This window comes from Schistocerca cancellata, chromosome 10, assembly GCF_023864275.1.
Source record: "Schistocerca cancellata isolate TAMUIC-IGC-003103 chromosome 10, iqSchCanc2.1, whole genome shotgun sequence".
NCBI classification, from domain to species: Eukaryota; Metazoa; Arthropoda; class Insecta; order Orthoptera; family Acrididae; genus Schistocerca; species Schistocerca cancellata.
In genome coordinates this window covers 220,175,293-220,191,447 of record NC_064635.1, presented here as the reverse complement: position 1 = coordinate 220,191,447, position 16,155 = coordinate 220,175,293, and positions in this window count along the sequence as shown.

Below are 16,155 nucleotides of genomic sequence, written 5' to 3'. Positions count from 1 at the left end.
TTCTCACACGTCTGCGACGCGTGCTGGACGTCTGCTCAAGCCACGCTGGTCCACTACCTTCAGTTCGTTCCTACAACGAGACTCGCAGGCACGTTTTACCTGTAGGTGGTGTTGCACTGTGAAGTCTACATCTACATCTACATCTATACTCCGCGAGCCACCTTACGGTGTGTGGCGGAGGGTACTTATTGTACCGCTATCTGATCCCCCCTTCCCTGTTCCATTCACGAATTGTGCGTGGGAAGAACGACTGCTTGTAAGTCTCCGGTGATGTTGACCCGAGGACCGACATGGTTCAAATCCTAATGATTTCTGCACAACAAACGAGGGTTGGAACTTTAATAGTTACAACTATTTATTTACAGCTCGTACAAAATAGATACGTGTTGCAAAGTTTACTGACCTTCAAAGTAGTCACCAGCATTGTGTATAGCCCGTTGCCAGCGACGTGGAAGTCGTAGGATACTCTTGGCAGTGCCAGTTGTGTTGACAGTTCGAGCGGCGCGGTCTATTGTCCGTCGAATTTGTATCAGTTCTAAAGCGAATGCCGTGAAATGTTTCCTTCAGTGTAGAAATCGAGTTGAACTGACGAGGGCTCGAGTCAGGGGAGTGCAGTAGGTGGTACAGCACTTAGCAACCCCATCAGTCAAGCAAATCAGTAACAGCTTGCACCGTACGTGCTTGAGCACTGTCCTGCAAAATGATGGCCAGGTCCTGCAGAAAGTCTCATCACTTCTGTCTCTAAGCTGGTCGTAGGTTGCGTTCCAAAAATGAACAGCATAGAGACAGAAGAGATGACACTTTTTGCAGGACCTGACCATCATTTTGCAGGACACAGGACAATGCTCAAGCACGTACAGTGCAAGCTGTTCCTGATTTGTTTCAGTGATGGGACTACTAGGTGCTATACCACCTACTGCACTCCGCTCACTTAAGCCCTCGTGAGCTCAACTCGATTTCTAAACTAAAGGAAACACTTGACAGCATTCGCTTGAGAGCTGCTGCAAATTCGTCGGGCAACAGACCGCGCCCCTCGAACTGTGAACAGAACTAGCACTGCCAAGAGTATCCTACGACTTCCACATCGCTAGCAACGGGTTATACACAATGGTGGTGAAATGGTTCAAATGGCTCTCAGCACTATGGGACTTCTGTGGTCATCAGTCCCCTAGAACTTACAACTACTTAAACCTAACTAACCTAAGGACATCACAAACGTCCATGCCCGAGGCAGGATTCGAACCTGCGACCGTAGCGGTCGTGCGGCTCCAGACTGTAGCGCCTAGAACGGCTCGGCCACTCCGGCCGGCAATGGTCGTGACTACTTTAAAGGTGAGTGAAATTTTGAAACACATATCTATTTTGTACGAGCTGTAAATAAATAGTTGCCACTGTTAAAGTTCGAACCCTGGGACATGTCATGTGAGCATAAAGGTCCTATCTCTGGTCCTTCAACGTATTCTGGTTTTTATGAACATGAATTTAATTTAGTTTTGCGAGTGGAACACAATTCAATCCTTTTTTACGCCTCACGACATTAGATTTTACCCATCAGGGGGCGGGGGAGATGCGTAATTACCCACAGGTTGGGAACTATTGCAGTAGAGGCTACGAACCATCGATCCTGTACAAGGACTCGAAGAGGAACACGATGCCGTCTGACAATCTGGCAGATTTCACGCTGGCAACGACCTAGAGCCCGCACACTTACGCACCCACACAGCACTCCATTGCCAGCGCTCACGTCAGCGGTGCAGCGTCAGACTACTTCACAAATGGTACCAGGTCAACATTAGGACTGTTGTTGTTTTTAAAAATATCGGCAATCCGAAAAATCGATATTTGAAAGTATCATTATCGGCTCACAATGAATGGGAAAAAATCGATATATCGATACATTGACGGAGAAGACATCGACATACTGGCCATATCGGCTGCAATTTATAAATATACTGCCACCTATAGAGTTGCATATTTACGTGTTGATTTATTATTAGACATTCAGTGCATCAATAAGCTAGCACCCTGCTTGTCCCAGTTAGAGCAAGAATTGAAAGGAAAACAATGCACGCTAACACTTGGCGTTAACCACTTTGCTGCCGGCCGAAGAGGCCGTGCGGTTCTAGGCGATACAGTCTGGAGCCGAGCCACCGCTACGGTCACAGGTTCGAATCCTGCCTCGGGCATGGATGTGTGTGATGTCCTTTGGTTAGTTAGGTCTGATTAGTTCTAAGTTCTAGGCGACTGATGACCTCAGAAGTTAAGTCGCATAGTGCTCACAGGCATTTGAACCATTTTTGAACCACTTTGCTAACAATGGTAACTGCATGTAAGGTGTGCGATGGATCCGTCGTTCAGTTTCGTCACATTCGGATTTGTCCGGAACACTTCATGTCGAACCCCCTGTTTTTTCATTTCTGCCAACGCCAGTGACGCAGCAGTCGTAGTGTTAAAGTTACGTGCTGAAGTTAAACGTTTGTAGTTTGTGCTGGTAGTGCCGAGAGCAGATTACGTCAGCAGACCCCCCCCCCCCCCCCCCCACGTCTCAGCCCACAGCGAAGATCAGTCTCGTCATTTCAATTTTTGTTCATCATTGTCAGCAACTGCTTTTGAATAATGACGATGTGAAGAAGTAACACACTACTTGCGTTAAAAATTGTTTCTAACGCAACTGGTGTGCTATTTGTTCACATCGGAAATCTTGTTATTCTATTAATAGCGCCAACCACCAGTGCAATTGGACTCCTACTTTGTGCCACCCATACTTACTCCGCGTGACCAAAGAGAAAACCTTGACTTGACGAAAGCCCAAAAGGTGTCAAGATTCGCTCACACAGTGAAAGTAAAATTATGTGCTACTACAATTTCGAAAGAACGATTTCAAATATTTACCGGAAATTGCGAAAAAGATATAATATAAAATAAAAATATCGGAACTCGGTTCAAAATGATTCAAATGGCTCTGAGCACTATGGGACTTAACTTCTGAGGTCACCTGTTCCCCTAGAACTTAGAACTACTTAAACCTAACTAACCTAAGGACATCACACACACCCATGCCCGAGGCAGGATTCGAACCTGCGACCGTAGCGGTCGCGCGGTTCCAGACTGTAGCGCCTAGAACAGCTCAGCCAACCCGGCCGACTCGGAACTCGGTACTGACATCTGGCTATCGATATATCGGGAAGGACTGATCGCCTGCGTTTATCGATATGTTATAGAAAAGTGTCGATATATAGATATATCGGTATTTTATCAACAGCCGTAGTCTTCTCCACGTGGAGAAGTTCAAAGTGGGCACTGCGCTCTCCTGAGGCGGTTTCGCCGGCGAGCTGGGAGCCTGCTGACCAGAAGGCGACTCGGCCAGCAGCAGGAGGCGGTGCTGCCCTGAGTGGGTGTTTGTGCGGGGGCGGCTATCTCAGCTGGGACGTGACGCAAGTGTAGAGCCGTGGGCGCGTGTGGCCCCCTGGTGCTGCTATCTGGGCGCCTTATCTGCGCCGTCCCTATCTGGAGGGGGGGAGGAGAGAGCGCAGCCAACCAGCTACATGGCGAAGGACTTCTGTCCGGTCACGCCACTCCGCAATGTAGGTAGAGGGCTGCGATGGGAGAGGAAGGGGCGGTTCACTGCCCGCTGTCAGCTGACAGTCAACCACTGTCTCAGGAGAGTTGCACAGATATCGAGTCAGATCTTGATAACAATTCGGAGTGGTCCAAAGATCGGGAGATTGTGCACATCACAAAAGGAAAAAATAGTATTCTGTCTACATCTACATCTACACGGATACTGTGAAAATCACACTTAAGTGTCTGGCAGAGGGTTTGTAACACCCCACCTGTCACTTATCTGGTTTTGGCGTGTGTTCGACCCAGCTAATTGAGTAACAGATCAACAGAGAGTGCAAAAATGCCGCAATATCGGACAACGCAAAGAAAGTAATAAGGCCCTGTGACTCCTGATTGAATTGCGGTGGCAGTGTTGACATTAATTGATTCAGAATTGATCACTTTTAATCAAAAACGGGTGCACATTGATGTTATATGCAGCTATTGAACACCAGATGCAAATGTTGAACATAAAATCAGTTAAGAAAGTGACTTGGGATTTCAACTACTTGATTGAAAACAGACGAAGTCGATTAGCACAAATTTATTTTAACTCACGACCTTTAATCTTCACACTACATGACTCTCCTACCAGGCAGTGGTAATAAATTGCGTTTGCGTGGAGTAAAGCGCGATAAATCAAAAGTAATTCCTATCGACTGACCCAGGTGTAATGCGAAGTGCGAGAAGAATTCTACAATACCCGGTCCATGAAACCCTCGTGGAAACTTTGCTGATGTGATCCAAAAAATTAATCAGTGGCCGAAGCGGGCGCAATATCAACAAATTCAGCGTGGCGGGGCGTCGTCATTATGCGGACGTCGGCCGACCTCGTGGTGCTGCAACGCTGCACTCGTCTATTCACTCCTAGCTACCTTGCTCAGTGCATAGCTGAACCAAACCTTCCTATCTCCAAGCTCAAGCGTTCCGTTTGCCAAGTCCTAAACTGCAGAGATGCTCACTCTTTCTCAGGCAGGCTGAGTCAAGAACGCCACATCCGCACTCTAGGCAAGCTGGGAACAGAAGACCCCTACGGAGACGTCTCCCAGTCCGCTCTTCACCTCGGTTTCCCCTCCAGCAAAATTACTTACGCCAATTGCAGTGCAAGTCGTGTTAATTATGCATCGCTTCCCAGTGCCGACCAATGCCTGCTCTGGGAAGTGAACAAATTCCCACTAAATTTCCCTTCCTCTCAACTTCTGCTATTTAGCTCCTCCCAGGCCACCCATCAAGGTTAGCGGCTGCACAGACACCAAGTTTTCCGGAATTCTGACTCCCAGGAGAGTACTTCAAATTCCTCGGTCCTACGTTCTCGTCGGAGGCCGGCGTATTTCATTCTGTCGCTCTTCACCTGATTTTCTTCAGACTCTGCGGACCGTGAACTCAGCGTGAAGTTGCTATAGTCACGAACACGCGTATTTTAGCCTCTGTTAACCACTCCAACGTAGCTTTGCATGGCTTTCGCGCATGTTTAACTGAAAAAGGGACAACGAACATTTATCAACAGGCGGACAAGTTCTCCGTCCTCTTTCCAGTACACCAGCATGGAGTCAGGGTCAACCACTGTCACTCATCTTAAGGCGGCTGGAGGCCGCGCCCCATTACCGCTTTCTCAGAGCTTGAGCCGCCCTAAGCCTCCTATTGTCGCTTCCCTTCGCTGCTTCCCAGCCAGCCACGGTCAACTCGAATACTTCCCTGGGATAAATTAACCTCCAGTAAATCGACACGTTTCCACAAAGTTTTCATGTCATGTGAATTACTTTAAAACCATCACCCGACATTAATTATTCCAATATGTCCATACTATACCCTCTACAATATGCATTGTGCCTTGTCAGTCATTTTGTTCAGCCTCAACATGAGTTAGGTGATCTTCATGTAAGGGGCATAGTTCTTGCCATCTTACAGGTTCATCGAACCACCTTCACAACAATTCTCTATTATTCCAATCTTGAACAGCGCGTGGAAGAAACGAACACCTACGTGTTCCCGTGTGAGCTCTGATTTCCCTCATTTTATTTTGATGATCATTTTTCCTTATGTAGGTTCGCATCCGGAGGAGAAAGTAGGCGGTTGAAATTTCGTGAAAAGATTCCGCCGCAACATAAAACGCCTTAGTTTTAATGACATCCTTGGTCCTGGCGGAGGTTCAAGTCCTCCCTCGGGCATTGTTGTTTACGTTTGTCCTTAGGATAATTTAGGTTAAGTAGTGTGTAAGCTCAGGGACTGATGACATTAGCAGTTAAGTCCCATAAGATTTCACACACATTTGAACATTTTTTAAAATGACGTCCACCCCAAATCCTGTATCATTTCAGTGACTCTCTCCCTTATTTCACGATAGTACAAAACGTGTTGCCCTTCTTTGAACGTTTTCGATGTACTCGGTTCATCCTATCTGGTAAGGATCCCAGGACGCCACCAATATTTTAAAAGAGGATGGACAAGCGTAGTGTTGGCAGTCTCTTTAGTAGATTTGTTGCATTATCTAACTGTTCTACCAATAAAAGGCAGTTTTTGGTTTGCCTTCCCCACAGCATTTTCAATCTGTTACTTCCAGTTTACGTTGTTCATAATTATAATTTCTAGGTATTTAGCTGAATTTACGACCTTTAGATTTGACTGATTTATCGTTTAACTAAAGTTTAACGGATTCCTTTTAGGCCTCGTGTGGCTAACCTCATAATTTAGGGTCAACTGCCAATTTTCGCACCATCTAATCTCTTGTAAATCGTTTTGCAATTTGGTTCGATCTTCTGATGACGGTAAATGACGGCATCATCCGCAGACAACCTAAGACGGCTGTTCCGATTATCTCCTAACTTGTTCATACAGATAAGGAACAGCAGAGGGCCTATAACATTCTCTTGGGGAACGCCAGAAATCACTTCTGTTTTACTTGATGACTTTACGTCAGTTACTGTGAACTGTGATCTCTCTGACAGGAAATCGCGAATCCAGTAACGTAACTGAGACGATATTCCGTAGGCACGCAATTGCACTACAAGCCGCTTATTTGGTACAGTGTCGGAAGCCTTCTAGAAATCTAGAAATACAGAATAAATTTGAAATCTTTTGTCAATAGCACTCAACACTTCGCGTGTGTGAAGACTTAATTGTACGTTACAAGAACAATGCTTTCTAAATCCATTTTGACTGTATATCAATAAACCATTCTCTTCGAGGTAATGTTCCAGAACACTGCTGCATATGTTATGGGCCTCTAATGTAGTGGATTACTTCTACTATCTTTCTTGAACATTGGTGTGACCTGTGCAACTTTACAGTCTTTGGGTACTGATCTTTTGTCTATCGAGCCATTGTATATGATGGAGCTATTGCATCTGCATACTCTGAAAAAAACCTACTTGGTATACAGTCGGACTACAATATTAATGAGTCGGCGCTGGAATCCGCCAGCTCAGACAATCTGTAGATGTTTTGACTTCCGTCGGTTCTCTTTTAACCCCTAACTAGCGTTGCGGAGTCTCTGGGACTCCACAGAAGAATGAAGTTGTAGTAACTTCAATACGTGTTAAGGGAGAATGTGCTGTTCACTACTGACAAGGGAACCTCCCCATCGCACCCCCCTCAGATTTAGTTATAAGTTGGCACAGTGGATAGGTCTTGAGAAACTGAACACAGATCAATCGAGAAAGCAGGAAGAAGTTGTGTGGAACTATGAAAAAAATAAGCAAAATATACAAACTGAGTAGTCAAAGCGCAAGATAGGCAACATCAAGGACACTGCGAGCTCAGGAGCACCGTGGTCCCGTGGTTAGCGTGAGCAGTTGCGGAACGAGAGGTCCTTGGTTCAAGTCTTCCCTTGCGTGAGAAGTTTAATTTTGCATATAATCAACTTCGCTCTCCAAAAGTCCACGACATGTTCAGATTTGCTTGGACATATGCAGGATTTAACGGTCTGCACACGGAAAAATTTGAAAACGTTAAAAATACATGTTTTGACAGAGCACAGGGAAAACTGTGCGACTGTGAAACTGTTGCATTCATTTGTTGCAGTTTATGTCACAAAATCTTATGTTTTCATAACTTTTTTGGGAGTGATTATCGCATCCACAAGAAAACCTAAATCGGGCAAGGTAGAAGAATCTTTTTACCCATTCCACAAGTGTACAAGTTAGGTGGGTCGACAACATATTCCTGTCATGTGAAGCACATGCCGTCACCAGCGTCGTACATAATATATCAGACGTGTTTTTCTGTGGAGCAATCGGTTGACCTATGACCTTGCGATCAAATGTTTTCGGTTCTCATTGGAGAGGCACGTCCTTTCGTCTACTAATCGCATGGTTTTGCGGTGCGGTGGCAAAGCACAGACACTAAACTTATTACAGTGAACAGAGACGCCAATGAACGAGGGGACAGATCGTAACTTTGCGAAAATAAAGAAAATAAACTAGTCACTCGGGGGAAGGTTTGAACCCAGGACCACTCATTCCGCAGTCGCTTACGCCAACCACAGGACCACGGCGCGCCTGAGCTTACGCCCTCCTTGATGTTGCCTATCTTTCTCATGGACTACTCAGTTTGTATATTTTGCTTATTTTTTTCGTAGTTCCACACAACGTCTTCCTGTTTTCGCGATTGATCTGTGTTCAGTTTTTCAACGCCTATCCACTGTGCCAACTTACAACTAAATCTGAGGGGGGTGCGATGGGGAGGTTCCCTTGTGAGCCGTGGTAAAATATTGCTGTTCTGAAGAGCGCGCCGCAGCGCGTTGTGTGAAGCAGTCGCCCTCCGTTTCTGGCGGTGTCGCCGCTGTGGTAATCGCAGCTTTGGTGTCTCCCCTCTGGTGGGAAAGGGGAAAGGTTGCCTGATCGAGTGCATAAAAGGGGCGCTATGAGCTCGGCAGGGGTCAGTCTGGGTCAGTCTCTCGTCCCCAGCTTGCTAGTCTGTCTCTCGTTCGCATTTCTGCGGCACTTAGTGTCTATCTGTCGTTGGAGTGCGAGTATGTCTGTCGTTTGGATCAGACCTTAAAGCCAGAAAATGAGAGTCTTGCCACTCCGCCAGTAACAGAACTCAGCTAGTGGTCGCCCGGTCGGGGCTGAGTTCCTGCATCTGAGTCTGCGCGTTAGGCCGCCAGTCTGCTCCAGTTGCTCGGGCAACGGTCATTGGCGGTTGGATCGGTCGGTTGGTCGGTCGCACACTGAGACACTGGATGAGTTGTCCGCCTTGAGCGTCGGCGCATGTGAGGTCCCCACGTGAGTCCAGTGGGCAGCGCCGTATAGAAAGGGGTAGTGGCTTGGCGGCCGACACGAGAGCAACAGCAGCGAAACCACGACATCGGGCTGGCCGGTGCGAGCTGCGACGCCGTGAGACGGGAGATCGGCGCGCCTTCCTGCGTCCGTTGAAGCGGCTGGCAGCGGACGGTTCGGGAGAGCGTTGGGGGTGTGGCGGCAGGTCTTCGCCAGATATCGCAGTTTATTACAAGTTAAGTAATTGGAAATATGTTCTTTCATTTACTTGTTAAATTCTACTTGTTTTCTTGGTGAGATCACCAGCCACTTTGTTTTGGGGTCGTCCTACCATTCTTCTCCGTTTGCCCACCCGCGGGAAGGTGGTTATTGTGAATTGGGTGGTCCGTTTTTGCCTTGTGGAAGTGGGGAGGTTTAAAGCAATCTGCGGTTGGGGTTGTTTAGTAACCCCCCTGTCAATCTGCCATACGTTAATAGCTGCCTTTGTCATGGTTGTCGGATTCGGTGTTGACGAATTTATTGCTTAAAGGCCGAATTCTTGAAATATGTTTTTATGTTGCCTATCATATTGGGAGGTGGTATATGTGTAATGTAGAGCATGTTGTACATTTTATGTAAGTCTGCATTTTATGGGTTTTATTTAAATAGTCATTTTAGGTTATAAGGTTGCCAGCCTTCCAACGTAAGAGTCCTTAAAAAAATTGCACTTTCGGTGGCAAATAATTTGAGGGTTGTACCATTTCCATTCCTCTTACGCGATGCATAGTTTACGTGTTTGTGTGAGTTGTTAAAACTGTTTGTTTAAAGTAATCTGGTGTGTTGCAGATTTGCACCAGTGTACTCTTTCAGAGGTCGTTGTGAGCGGTCGTGACTACGGCCGTGTTGAGAGGGAGCAGGCAAGCTTCTGAGCCCGGAGGCTCATACCGTTAATATTGTCTTTGCCTCTAAATAAAACTGTAACTTGATATTTCGAGTGTGCTTTTCTGCTTATAATTTTAAATCTGTTTTGAAAAGGCTTTTAGGAATAAATTCACATTTGTTAAAACTAATTTTCCATCAGTTGCTTCCTGGCAACTACTTCCACGCTCGTGTGATTAAATGTGACAATGTTCTTGATGAATCGCCAGTAAATAAAGTAGATTCTTAAACAAAATTGAAAGTAAATTCACGCTTCAAGTACCCTCACGTCACGTGCCCAGACGACTGCAGTCTGTTATGAAGAAAAGCACAGTAAACAACGAACTTAAAGCCCTGGGACTCCGCGACGCACCTCAGTGTAATACTTCCAGTTTAGTGAAGACGAGCGCGAATCTAGAAAAAGTTCATCATCATCATCAGAATTTTCATCCAGCGAGACGGGTAGGAACTTGGTGAACGATGTGCCTCCATTGCTTTCTGTCCTGGTGTAGCTTTTCACTCTCCACTACATCCCACGTTACTCCTCTCCTCTTGAGATCTTCCCTAACCTGGCCTGTCCATCTCATTGTAGGCCGCCCAATTGGTCTTCTTCCTGGTACCTCTGGCGTGGAGTTCGAGTCGGCTGCATTCGCTTCACATGACGAACCACTTCAGTCTCAAAGGAATCATCGTCTCCTCTTCAGTCAATGTCACATGCACGTCTCCTATTACCCAATACTTCCTGACTCTGTCTCTCCTAGTTTTTTGTAGAGCTGACCTAAGGAACTTCGCTTCACATGCTTGTATTTGACTCTCTTCTCTCTTATTTATGACATAGGCCTCTAGGCCATACATCATGATTGGCAGGAGATAAATTTTATACATGGTCTGGACTTCCTTGTCCCAGATTAGATTTCGTACTTGACGGAAGAAGCTAGAGCCTTTTGTTATTCTGTTTAAGACTTCTACCTTGGAACTTCCGTCGCGTGATGTGATGCTACCCAGATGATTGAAGCTTTCCACACATACAACCTTCTCCCTCTCCAGTATGATGTGACAAGTTGTGGGTGTCCTGCTAATCTTCATTGCCACTGTATTGTTCCTACTCACAGTTAACTTCATTTTTTTTTAAATTTTGTGTTCCAATAGTCTCCTCTGAACCTCCATTTCCGTCTCTCCCAAATGGCGATGCCATCAGCAAAAACAAAAGCATTGAGATCTTCATTATCTTCTTCCTTGATTTCTAGAAAAAGTTAACGGTACAAATCCTGACTTTGAGGAATGTGAATTAAGATGGACTGAGCAATGTGATGCTGTCCGTTTAGATCAAGATGACGATCCCGACAGCAACATTACCATCGAAAATGCTATTCCAAGTGATCACGAAACAGCAAGAGAACGTTCTGGCGATGAATCTGATGACGAAGGTGAGATGTATGTTACTGAAAGTGAAAACAAAGATTCTCTATTCAGTGCACTGCAAATCTGCAAGACTGCTGAATATTATTTCTTTTAATATGCGTGTTTGGACCGTTGTCAATATTCCACAGTTTTCCTACAGAAGTAAATGTATGCTCCCAAATGTGTATTCGACAAAAAAAAAGTTTTTACTTGTCAATTTTTTCTTGGATTATAGATATAGTAGAAAAACTACGTTTATTTTTTATAATAACTTCATTTTCAGATTTTTTCACTTCAGTTTGTCACTAAACTGGTTGTAAATAAATAAGTTTGTTTGCTTATACATCCTGGACTACGTATAGGTCCCAAAGGAACAACAACAAAAAAATCATTACCAGACACAATAAACGTTTCTTTCGTTTTTGGAATCCCAAGAAGTCCGAAACGCATTTTGTAGTAAAATTTCCGATCACGCCAGTTAAGGGTTAAAACAACGAACGTAGCGCTACGGGTGATAGAAATGAAAATGGCTGCCTGACTTCCGATTCCCAATTAACTGGTACATTAGGCCTTACCTGCCGATCTTCTGCTGTCTTCACCACGTCCAGCATCGGACCCCATCTTTTCTAGCAGGCGTTTCTGATTATTAATTAAAGATATGTATGAGGTTCGCCGATGACATTGTAATTCTGTCCGACATAGCAAAGGACTTGGAAGAGCAGCTGAACGGAATGGACAGTGTCTTCAAAGGAGGATATAAGATGAACATCAACAAAAGCAAAAGGAGGATAACGGAATGTAGTAGAATTAAGTCGGGTGATGCTGAGGGAATTAGATTAGGAAATGAGACACTTAAAGTAGTAAAGGAGTTTTGGTATTTGGGGAGCAAAATAACTGATGATGGTTGAAGTAGAGAGGATATAGAATGTAGACTGGCAATCACAAGAAAAGCGTTTCTGGAGAAGAGAAATTTGTTAACATCAAGTATAGATTTAAGTGTCAGGAAGTCGTTTCTGAAAGTATTTGTTTGGAGTGTAGCCATGTATGGACGTGAAACATGGACGATAAATAGTTTGGACAAGAAGAGAATAGAAGCTTTCGAAATGTGGTGCTACAGAAGAATGCTGAAGATTAGATGGGTAGATCACATAACTGATGAGAAGGTATTGAATAGAATTGGAGAGAAGAGAAATGTGTGGCACCGGTTGGTAGGACATGTTGTGAGGCATTAAGGGATGACAAATTTAGCGTTGGAGGGCAGCGTGGAGGGTAAAAATCGTAGAGGGAGACCAAGAGACGAATAAACTAAGCAGATTCAGAAGGATGTAGGCTGCAGTAGGTACTGGGAGATGAAGAAGCTTGCACAGGATAGAGTAGCATGGAGAGCTGCATCAAACCAGTCTCAGGACTGAAGACCACAACAACAACAACAACATGAGCTATCTTGTGTAGGACAGACGTCGGCAGACCCGGTGAAATCTTGCATATATTTCCACAAACACAAATTTGGAAATGCGAGGTAACCCGTTACAATTAAAATATAGGATACTGAACATATAGGGACAGCACCCGACACAGAAACCGTCTTACTGCAACATAAACGAACGTCCTATTAATTCATGCAGCCCTTGATAAGAGAGAGTGACTGTGAGTGTACACTGGGAGATAAATTGCAACGATTACTGTTATTCACGAGAAAGAGTAAACCGAAAGCCACACGGGGGCTGTACATAGTGCCACCGAGCGAGCACGGTTAGCTTTCTCGCGCCTACGTCGCCTGCGTACTGGATTCGTGGAGGCAACTTGTTGTGGTTACCTCGGATTATTCTTGCGTTTGAACATGTTCTCTTGTGTCAAGTTTGTCGCTGTACGATGTCCAGAGTGCAGTCCGCCAGGCCGCCTGGCATGGGTCGCTCCGTCGTGTGTCGGGCACCGGACGTCACGTGGATTCTGGGAGAGTGTTCGTCTTGCGTTTAACAGTGACTGGTTTGAGTTGCCATCCTGTTAAGTGACTATAACACTGAACTGCCTGTCTCACCTTACTTACGTTTGAGGGACTTTCCCAGGTCGATCCTTGGAGCACTGTCTGTGAATCACTCCCTTCTTTATTTGGTATGGCTGTGTCAATTGTTTAAAAAATAATATTTTGTTTAAATTATTCCTACTGCTTTTGCCTTCTAGCTGACAAATAATTTGAGTTCTTCTTAATAAGGCCTCCAGCCGTCAGTGTAGCTTCTGTTAGTCAACTTTTTAATGATTGTTTAAAAAATTATTTTGCTATTCTTTAACGTGTAATTGTCTTCCTCATTTGTGATTCAGGCCATCAGCCGTCAGTGAGCTTGTATTACAGTAAATTTTTTAAAATGATTGTTTTTTTTTAATTATTTCCTTAAATAAAGTCTATGTGTTTACTATACAACCAACGGTAACTGAGTAGGCCCCGTTCACATCTTTTCCTGCTTTCCTTAAGTCCCACGTTTCACATATATACGTGTGGTATCTGTTTTGTCAGACATTACACATTGTAATGTAACGGACTACTGAAACTACCGATACCACCGGCTGGCGAGGTGTGCGGCGCCGTCAATCAACTTGAAGGAGCAAGTGAACTTTAACTACGCAAACAAAAACTTAAATATTTTGTTACAAAACTGTTAATATGAGGACAGTCATGAGGTATATTGCCACAGAACTATATTATAAACACTTTTCATTTTTCATACTATGTTTTTCATACATGTATACGTGCGATGTGTAAAATAACGATATACAACCAAGGTTTGCAGTACTGCACAGTTTGTAAGCTCTGCGTACAGGAGCCGGTTGTTAGCGGGTGTAGAGACAATGGGCAGTTGGTGTTGAGACGTCTTGTAATACGCTTGCTTTGAGAAGGTTTGGATAGGGGGAACGAAATGATGTATTCGAAAAGCTGTTACATTGAAAGTGATTGAATATCGTCACGTTCAGCATTTATAAAATAAAAGTAGGAAGTTTAAATATGTATCAGTTCTTACGCAGCAGAATACACATTCTGGACCTAGGATTGATTTAACAAACAGCGGATGGCGAGATTCATCACTAGAGCACGAGCGTGCAACAACGACCAATAAACGTAAGAAAGTTGTATTACTCTAAATTCAAATTGTGATGACAGCTTTCTTTCTCCATGTCTCCAGCCCTGTATGCACTCTGTTGTTAGAGTGAACAGCGTGACGGGGACTTGTGGTCGACTAGGCACTCCAGGGAGACCACACAGGTTTAAAATGATAATTTGTAGCTTAATATACTACTACTGATGTTCCCCGGAGAAAGAGGTGCATTACAACATACAGGCTGACAGTTATTGAACTATATGAAAAAAAAAAAACGTAAATTAGTTACAAACTGCGGCGTGCACACATTTTATGCAAAACTTAAACGCCACTATAGATATTCGGATTTAAGCTATGACTCGTTTGACATGCCTGTCACTGGCGATGGCGAGCCGGCCGCGGTGGCCGTGCGGTTCTAGGCGCGCAGTCCGGAACCGTGCGACTGCTACGGTCGCAGGTTCGAATCCTGCCTCGGGCATAGATGTGTGTGATGTCCTTAGGTTAGTTAGGTTTAAGTAGTTCTAAGTTCTACGGGACTGATGACCACAGCTGTTAATTCGCATAGCGCTCAGAGCCATTTGAACCATTTGGCGATGGCGAAGCGCAGACGAATAGCGAAATTCTGCGTGACCCGCTGAAGCTGAAACGTCCCCTTAGAAAAATTGTACATGACTGTGCTTAAACTGACACACAATATTTTTAGCGCAACGCAATCTGACTTTCAAAAATCCCTACAAAAGAATGGCCCTGACTAACATTAACCTATACCTTTCACAAATCACTTACCTCACAAAAATCTTCGTTACTCGAACTACTGCAATACAGCGAGCGCCACTACTGCGAGCTAAATAAAAGGCTCAAACTACTGATGGCACTAACTACTGATAGGCATAGTTAGCAAATGAAAGATTTTGATAGAGAACACACAACGTATTTACGTTAATAATCATAATATATATAGCAGTTCATGCCATCCAGTCTTACAAATTTCAAATCTCCGCCATTTCTCTCCCCACATCCACCACTGCTGGCGGCTCACCTCCAACTGCGCAACGCTATGCGCTGTTAACAGCCAACTGCCCAACACTACAATGGCAGACAACAATGCAAACTAGCCACAGACTGCACACAGCACTGCCAGTGATTTTCATACAGAGCGCTACGTAGCGTTACCAATAAGAAAATCTAAACAGCCTACTTACAAAGTGTCAGAACATCGATGCTGTCGATGACGTCCTGAATGGCTGTTTTCAGCTCAGCAACGTTTTTGGGGTTATTGCTGTACAACTTATCTTTAGCCCCACTAAAAGGGGTCGCATGTGTTCAGATCCCGAGACTGTGGCGGCCGATCGAGTCCCATGGCAGCACCTCTGGCTACCCCAGTGCCGGAGTGCGGTCCCCAGACTGCCCCTCCAGGACATCAGACACTCTCCTGCTTCGATGGGGTCGAGCTCCGTCTTGTCGAAATCGGGGTCACTTTAGATAATGGGGATGAAATCATCTGCCAAAACGTCCACGTACCGCTCGGTAGTCACCGCGCCATCAAGGAATGTCGCACCGATTATTGTGTGACTGGACATTGCACACCACACAGTCACCCGTTGAGGATGCAGAGACCTCTCGATCGCGAAACGCAGACACTCGTTCCTCAAATGCGCCAGCTCTGCTTATTAACGAACCCATGCACTGAACCAAAGAACAAGGCGCATTCTAATTCCCATCATGCCCCGCGGCCAATCCTGCAGATTGATCGTCCTAACGGAAACCTTTCAGAAGCTACGAAGGCTTTATGCCATATAATTCAATAACTGTCACCTTGTATATACAGGGTTTTCCGAAACTATTGAAATGTTTCAAATGGCTCTGAGCACTACGGAACTTAACTTCTGAGGTCATCAGTGCCCTAGAACTTAGAATTACTTAAACCTAACTAACCTAAGGACATC